This window comes from Oreochromis niloticus, linkage group LG5 (genome assembly GCF_001858045.2).
Source record: "Oreochromis niloticus isolate F11D_XX linkage group LG5, O_niloticus_UMD_NMBU, whole genome shotgun sequence".
Lineage (NCBI taxonomy): Eukaryota > Metazoa > Chordata > Actinopteri > Cichliformes > Cichlidae > Oreochromis > Oreochromis niloticus.
In genome coordinates this window covers 33,906,769-33,915,840 of record NC_031970.2, presented here as the reverse complement: position 1 = coordinate 33,915,840, position 9,072 = coordinate 33,906,769, and the positions used below count along the sequence as shown (strand labels likewise).

General features: G+C 41.3%; 1 long non-coding RNA gene across 1 annotated transcript; it reads right to left on the bottom strand.

Annotated features, from left to right (window-relative positions):
- On the bottom strand, nucleotides 1-7,989 carry LOC112846979 (uncharacterized). The gene is made up of 3 exons (XR_003220233.1): nucleotides 7,964-7,989; nucleotides 1,139-1,221; nucleotides 1-128 (listed from the first exon to the last, which is right to left on the bottom strand). It is a non-coding gene; the product is annotated as an uncharacterized LOC112846979 (long non-coding RNA).
- Between the last annotated feature and the right edge of the window lie 1,083 nt (nucleotides 7,990-9,072).

Below are 9,072 nucleotides of genomic sequence, written 5' to 3'. Positions count from 1 at the left end.
ATTTCACTGTTAAGTGATTATAAGTGCCTTCTAACTTCATGTGGACAGAAGGTTTGTTTAGAATTATTGTAGGGTGGATGTTTCTGCCTTTTGGGGACATCTGTTGGAGGGTTAGTGACTCACAGAGACTGAAAAAGAAAAGACACTTGGGATACACACCTTAGGCCTTAAAATATTTCTTAAAAATCCATCACTTGATCCAACTATCCAAGCTAATTATAGGCCAATCTCCAACCTTCCTTTTATCTCAAAAATTCTTGAAAGAGTAGTTGTAAAACTACTCTGGACTATTACGGCCACATTAAGATAAATAAATATATTATTGATCATTTTGAGAAAAAAGTCAAAATGTGGAGATTACACTTGTTTCAAAGCAAACTGGTGGGGTTGCAATACCCTCTAAAAAGTGCCTTCTATAGATGAATTAGTGAGATCGTACTTCAGAATAGTTCTAGTTACAAGGAAATGATTTCTCTTTTAGCATATAAACATAGTGTGGTACTCTGTATGGGGACTGAAAAGATGGTGGAGAAAGCTGCATCTGATCAGATGTGGAAGAGTTGATTTGTACAAAATGAAATGTCTGACAGTGGAGAGATGCAAGGATATCGATGGTTACACCCTCATGCACTAAAGAGGATGTATGTTGTGTCACAAGACAACTGATCAATTTGTTTCAGTAACCCATCTACAGAAGGCATTTTGTAGATTGTATAGCAGACAGTTTTGGCAGTTTGTCTTGAAGCAACTGCAGCCTCCACACTTTTTTGACTTTTTTCTCAAAATGATCAATAATATGTATATTTTTTCTTAATATGGCCCTGATTTGTATAAAACAGCTAACTGATCATCTGCAGATGAATGGTTTATTTAAAAAGTTTCAGCTCTTCACAGCACAGAAACAGCATTAGTGAAGGTTATAAGTGATCTTCTTATGGCCTCTGACAGTGGACTCATCTATGTGCTTCTCTTTTTAGACCTCAGTGCAGCTTTCCACACTATTGAGGTACTGCACTGTAGTGGATGGACTCATATCAATCGAAAAGATTCTGATTTGTTCGTGTAAATGAAGAGTCTTCTTCACACAGAAAGGTTAATTATCTTGTGCTAGGACCAGTTCTGTTTACATAATACATACCTCCCTTAGACCACAGGTGTCAAATTCCAGTCCTCGAGGGCCGGTGTCCTGAAACTTTTACACGTGTCCCTGCTGCAACACACCTGAATAAAATTAGTAGGTCATTAGCAAGACTCTATAGAACTTGACTGCATGCTGAGGTGGGAACCCCTAATTGCAATCCCAATCCCTGTCATGAGTGGGGTTCAACGGGTTACCCACGCCTCTCGGCGAAGGGTAGACATGCGCTGATCCACTCTGTGGCTGTATCCCAATTCAGGGTCTGCAGCCTTAAAGTACGCAGCCTCAACGGTCCTCAAGGGCCGCGTACTCAAAGACCGCTAAGGCCGGAAGTGCGAGGCTTGTGAAATGGGACGGTCTAGCCTCCGTCGCGCTGCCCAGGTTGCCTAGCAACCATGATAGCTGGAAACGTGTGGTTGACAGAAATGAAGGAGAACATATTTTGTTCATTTGTTTGTTTGTTTCTACACGAGCTTTGTGTGATTTAATAAGTATCTGAGGCTGAGACCACAGGACTGTAAAACATGATTGTTGGCCTTCATATCTGTACTGAACAGTCATATAAGATTAGCTAGTAAATAACAATTAGTTAATGTTGTTCATGAGACTAAAGTCAGTGTAAATATGATATGGTCAATATTATAGTTATTATATTAATCATTATTAGTTATTACAGCAGTGAGTTTGAAGTCTCAAATCAAATCACTTTTATTGTCACATCACATGTGCCGGTACACTGGTACCGGCACATGTGAGTGAAATTCATGTGAGTGAACTCTGTGTCAAATACTGAGCTTCAGTAAAGATTCAAGTTGCAGTTATTTATATTTCCTATCACCTTAAATCTTCACTCAAACACAAGTATCTCTGACAGTGTATATATAGGTGTATTATATATAAGAGACAAACATTGTTCTTTCAGTATGACTGACTTTAATTATCCACAAAATCATCACATCTCTGTAATATTAAGGTCAACTATACATATATATATTTTAAAGTAAAGGTTTTAAAACCAAGTAAACGCTGAAAGTACAAACATCGCTAATGTCACATAACTTTGCCGATATGTGGCCAACAGTAATGTTTTAATGTTCTTTATTATTAAACATTTGAACATAAATAAGTGGCATATTATTCAGTACTTACTTTAAACAGTTTACTCTTCGGCCGCTCCGCGTCTGCGGCAAAATTATCCACACCGACTGCCGCGCTATGAATTGTGGGATATGTTGGGCCACGAAGTCTACACTGCCACAGCCTTAAAATTCAGGGAAATGAAGGACGCATTTGAGGGCCGCATTTCGAGCAGCCTTTGAATTGGGACAGCCTTCGCCGCGTCGCGGTGACGTAATCGCCTTTAAAATGCGGCCTTTAAGGCTGCAGACCCTGAACTGGGATACAGCCAGTGTGGTGCACGTGCAGCCCCGGACATCTAAGGGCATCACACACCTGTTATTGCTCAATCTCGTGTGGCTGAACGCCACTTGTCCCTCTAAGACAGGGCTCTAGACTAACTTTTTGACATGGGCGCACCGGTACGCCTAACTTTAAAAATTTAGTCGTACCAGCACAAAAGTTAGGCGCACTCAAATTTTTCAACCGCATCGCTTAACACCGCAGTTTTACATGTGCACTTTCTTTGGGGGGAAGTCCATACAGACAATATTCATTTCTAAATTATTAACTAACAAACTTGTGCTTAAATTGCTTTGTCAATATTGTAGAAAATGTTACACTTAATCATCATTTTGGCCTCCTCTGACGACCTGTTTGCTGCTGAAAGGCAGTGGGGAGAGGGGACATTTGGGCAGTGCATTTATCAATCAATCAATCAATCTTTATTTATAAAGCACTTTTCATACAAACTGTAGCACAAAGTGCTTTACATGGTTAAAAGCAGCCCACCCCACCCTCCCACTCATTCCCCACACTGTCATTAACAGAAGCGGTCATGATACACACATCCCCCCCCACCCCACACACACACACACACATACACACACACACACACACACACACACACACACACACCTAAAGAGTAAAATTGGGCTGGGTACGCATTAGCCAAGTGAGGAAACACTATCGCAGGGAGCTGTCTGCACCGGGAGCCGATCACAGACCGCAGCCTCCAGGCTGGGCACACAGCAGGAGGGAGGCAAAGAAGCCCCCCAGCCAGGATGAGAGGACCCACAGAGCCCCAGCAGCCACGGTCGATCACAGCCCCGGTGCAGAGAGCCCCCTCCGAGGAAACACTGGAGATATGACCTAATAAGAATATAAACAGGATAAAAAGATAAAATAAATAAGAGTGGGATATAATATAAATATAAGTATAAACAGAGTAAGAAGATAAAAAATGAATAAGAATACAATCAATAGGTATTAGGTAAAACTAAATGAATAATATAAATAGAATAGCAGGATAGAATAAATAAGCATTAAATAAATAAACGTTAGGTAAAAGCTAAATTAAAAAGGTGGGTCTTGAGCCTGTTTTTAAAAACATGAACGTTCTCTGCGGCCCTGAGCTCCTCCGGCAGGCTGTTCCACAGTCGAGGACCATACCACTGAAAAGCTGCCTCTCCGTGAGTATGTGTCCTGACTTTAGGGACAATCAAAAGGCCAGTACCAGAGGACCTCAGGGTCCGCGAGGGTTCGTATGGTAAAAGCAGATCTGAAAGATAAGAAGGCCCAAGACCATTAAGACATTTAAAAACCAATAAAAGAACTTTAAAATCGATCCTGAAGCACACGGGGAGCCAATGCAGCGATTGTAAAACCCGGTGTAATGTGGGCCCGCCCTCTGGTCTTCGTCAGCACACGAGCTGCAGAGTTTTGCAAAAGTTGCAAAGGTGAAATATTCTTTTTGGGGAGACCAGAGAGCAGGGCATTACAATAATCAATGCGACTGGTAATAAAAGCATGCATCAGCATCTCCGTGTTGGCCCGAGAGAGAATAGGGCGGACTCTGGCTATATTTTTTAGATGATAATATCCAATTTTGGTTACATGTTTAATATGTTGGATAAAACCAAGCTCAGAGTCAAGAATAACACCCAGGTTTTTCACTTGTAGTGAAGGGCATAGTGAAAATGCCTGTAATTTAGACAAGAGTTTCTCTCTCTGAGCCTCAGGACCGATGATTAAAACTTCAGTTTTGTCGTGGTTAAGCTGTAAAAAGTTTTCTGCCATCCAAGATTTTATATCTAAAATACAGTTAAAAAGGGCATCCATTGGTCTGGTGTCATCAGGAGACACGGAGATATACAGCTGAGTATCATCAGCGTAACTGTGGAAGTTCACTCCATGCCTCCTGATGACGCCGCCAAGAGGGAGCATATACAAATTAAAAAGTACAGGGCCTAAAACCGACCCTTGAGGCACACCACATGTCATTTTATGGATCTTAGAGGAGCATGTATCTGTACTCACCATAAAAGTTCTGTCTGAGAGATAGGAAGTGAACCAGTTGTGTACAGCACCAGAGAGGCCCACCATGTGTTTCAGTCTGTTTAAAAGAATAGCGTGGTCTACTGTATCAAAGGCTGAGCTTAGATCCAGTAGCACCAGGACTGAGAGCTTTTGGGAGTCCCAGTTACATCTAATATCATTTAAAACCTTTAGGAGAGCGGTCTCTGTGCTGTGGTTCACCCGAAATCCAGACTGAAATATTTCTAGGATCTGTCTATCATTCAAAAAATCATTAATCTGAGTAAAAACAAGTTTTTCTAAAATTTTACTTAAAAATGGTAAGTTGGATACAGGTCTGTAGTTATTAAAATTATTGCAATCCAAATTGCTCTTCTTCAGAAGGGGCCTCACCACCGCCGTTTTAAAGGCAGCAGGGAAGACACCCGACTGAAGAGAGCAATTCATCATGTATAAAAGCTCAGCTTCAAAAAATCCATAAAGTGTTTTAAAAAGTGGAGAGGGGATTGGATCTAAAAGACATGTGGTGGGTCTCACTGTGGAGAAAACTTTCTTAAGGTTCTCAGCATTAACCAGGACAAAGCTGTCCAGTGTCTCCTCAGGTACAGTCGAGCCCTCAGATGTGTTTAAAATCATATCACGAGAAGATAAAATATCACATCTGATGGTGTTGATTTTTCCCCTGAAGTGGTCTGCAAACTGCTCACAGAGTGAGTCTGTGGGGGTTCTTTGGGAGCTGTTAAAATCAGGGTTAAATAAGTGATCTATGGTGGAGAAGAGGACCTTGGGATTATTTTTCTTATTACTGATTATTTTTGCGAAGTATGAATTTCTTGAATTCCTTAGTGTACTATTGTAAATTTTAAGTTGCTCGCAAAGTATTTGATAGTTGATTTCATTTTTATTTTTCCTCCATCTCCTTTCTGCTGCCCTGCAATTTCTTTTGAGTTTTTTGACTTCTTCGTTTCTCCAGGGTGATACACGTTTTACGTTAATCTTTTTGGTGGTGAGTGGAGCAACGGAGTCAAGGCTTTTCTTCAGTTTGCTGTTAAAATGATTAAAAATAAAATCACAGGGTGCAGGTAGAATCACAGGGGGCATTCGTCTAAAACCCTGGTAAAATTTGCAGCCACTTCAGAGGTTAGATAGCGCCTCCTCACAGTTCGCACCGAGGTCTCCCGCTGAATAAAACCGGTGATGTTAAAAAACACACAGTAGTGGTCAGAGACAGCTAAGTCAACAACAGAGGACACACTGGTGGACAGCCCATGGGTGATGACCAGGTCCAGAGTGTGTCCTCTGTTGTGAGTCGGCTGCGTGACATGCTGGGTAAAATCCATACAGTGAAGAATGTTTAAGAATTCTTTTGATGTAGGGTCAGAAGGATTATCTATGTGCAGGTTAAAATCACCGGTTAGAATTATCATGTTATATTTTGAATGTATGTTTGTTAAAAATTCTGAGAATTCCTTGATAAAAGCAGCACTGTCTTTAGGTGGTCTATAAATTGTGACAGATAAAACTGGAGGGCTGCTAAAAACAATAGCGTGGAATTCGAAAGTGGTAAAATGATCAAATAAAATGTGTTTGGTGGTGAGTGTGTTATTGGTTAAAGATGCAGTCCCACCACCTCTCTTACCACTTCTAAAGGAAAAAGAGAAATTAAAATTTGGTGGGGAGGCCTCAGTGAGAACAACTGGTGCATCCGAACCCAGCCATGTTTCAGTTAAAAATAAACAATCAAGTTTATTATCTAAAATTAAATCATTAATAATAAAAGACTTATTCAACAGAGAGCGGACATTTAAAAGTGCCATACTAATTGAGACTGGTGGATTTTTGACAGTAGAGTTCAATGAAGTCTGAGATTTTTGAAGAGGCCGGAGGTTATTAATGTTTTTGGAGTTACTGGATTTATGATAATTGTGTTGCTCTCTGTTTGTGATTATGACGGGTATTGTGTTGACTGTGGGAGAGAGAGGTCCGAGTCCAGAGTTTTGTGTATTACTGTTAAAAGTGGAACAAATGTAGGAGCTGGGACCACGGGGACATCAGTCAGTGGAGGACAGATCAGCGGGTAGTGTCGGTTTGGGGTAATGACAGGGCCGTGTGCGGGAGTGCTGTACGCCAAATACCAAATTGGCGGACAGCAAACGGCGTCCCCAGGCGTTGAGGTGGAGTCAGTCTGCCCCAAAAAGATGTCTCCTCTCCCAGAAGGCATCAAAATTGTTAATAAAACCCACGCCGTGGGAGACACAGGTGGAGGAAAGCCAAGTGTTAAGGCTGAGCAGCCGGCTGAAACGGCCTATCCCTCTGCCGCAGGTGGGGGTGGGCCCGGAGATAAAAGCACTCACCTTGCAGCATATAATGTGTTTTCTGGATACACTGCTGTTTTTTCAGCATTCAAAGATTGATGGCACCGTGTCAGAGCTGGCTATGAATTTCAGACAGATCAGTCCTTAACTTAACACAAAAGTTATCAATAGTTCTTTTCATCTTTTCTTATTACCCACAGCTACATCCACTTCTGTCAGGCCTAGGATGCTCACTAGGGCTGGGTATCATCAATGATTTCTATAAGCCATTCGATTCCGGTTCTCAAAGTCCTGATTCGATTCAATTTAGCCTCAGACAGTCAGAAATATTATAATTCTGATCATTTATCAGTACTGATACACATGAGACGTGAACATCACAGCAGATGCCTTTGTGTCAAAGTAACTGAGAATAAAACAGAAAAACATGAAGGAGATTTTCCTGGCCTGCCTTTTTATAGCAGATAACCTTAAAAATATTCTGCAATATTCTGCAATTTTGCATAATTTTAAGAAGTTTAAATTTCTTCAGTATTGAACAGCAGAAATTAGGCTTTCTTGTCCGAGGTCATTTAAGTGAAAAAAAGGAAAAGAAAAGAAAAAGACAGCTGCCGACAGCGCTGTAAACAACGGTAGACTGGTGGGTAATAAGCGAATAAATAATGCAGAAAACAGAGATTTGAGACGGGAAACTGTTCTTGAAGTACAGAGAGAGAGAGCTGTGCATGAAGTGTGATTTTTATCGTGGTGGAAGCAAAACAGCAAAAGTCAGAGGGAATTCATGACGAAATTGATCAAATGTGAAGCGTAGTTTGCTGCTTCTTTTGCTGCTGGCTCGGCGAATTTTGGTTGGAGAGACAAAACCTGCAGCTCAGAATCTAGCGCAAAAAAGACGGAAACACAGCGCGGACCCGACGCATCTGAATCGCTAAGCTCGGACAGCGTGTCCGTGTTCGGGCCGTGGGGTGAGAAAGCCGAGAAAGACAAAGCTGTTTCTGATGCGTGGGGTCCGCTCTGTGTTTACGTCTTTGTGTGGAATCCGTTAATGAATTGATATCGCTTTATTCAAGCTACTCACCTCTCTCTATCCACCTGCACTTTCAACTGGACCACGGCCAATCAGAGAGGTCCCGCCCCTGACTATCTCTGATTGGTTTAGTCCACGATAGGGGCATAATATGTGTCTGTTGTTGACCACACTGAGAGTTGCCGAGATTTTTTTTATTTATTTTTTTTGTTACCCGAAAATATTTGGTCGCACCGGTGCGACCAAATATTTTTTTTTAGTCGCACCACTGAAAAATGCGACCAAATTGGTCGCACTCTAGAGCCCTGACTCTAAGAAGTTGGACTCAGAACGCACGGGGTCGAGTAACTAGTTAGCATGTCGAAGTCTCATTTGTTATCGGAATTAAACAGACAAATCGTTCCACCAACTAAGAACGGCCATGCACCACCACCCACAGAATCGAGAAAGAGCTATCAATCTGTCAAAACCCTTCTCAAGTAAATTTAAATAAATCTAAGTGTTGGAAAAATGTAGTTCTAAAAGTACTTTTATTGGACCATGTTAATTCACTCATGAGCTGCTGTAACATGAATCAAATGGCTGAATTGCCACCTCAGCATACAATAAAGTTCTATAGAGTCTTGCTAATGACCCACTAATTTTATTCAGGTATGTTGCAACAGGGACACACGGAAAAGTTTCAGGACACCGGCCCTCGGGGACTGGAGTTAGACACCTGTGCCTTAGACCAGCAGTCTCCAACTTTTTTTGCGCCACGGACCGGTTTATGTCCGACAATATTATAAATACATAAATACAACAAAATAAAACCAGTACCGGTACCAAAAAAAATACGATTTATTCATAACACACGGGAAAAGAGCCAGGGAAACCGAGTTAATGATAAAAATGATTAAAAAATAACACTAAAAACCGATAAAAACCTTGAAAATCATAAATTTCACACCCGAGCCTCAACTCTCCAAACGACTCACAGACCGGGGGGTTGGGGCCCACTGCCTTAGGCAGTATCTTTCAATGCAAGGCATCTGCTATGCAAATGATACCCGACTTTATTTATGCATAAAGCCAAATGACACACACTAATTAGTTAAAAAGCAGGAATGTCTTAAAGACATAAGGACCTGGATGACCTCTAATTTCCTGCCCCTAAATTT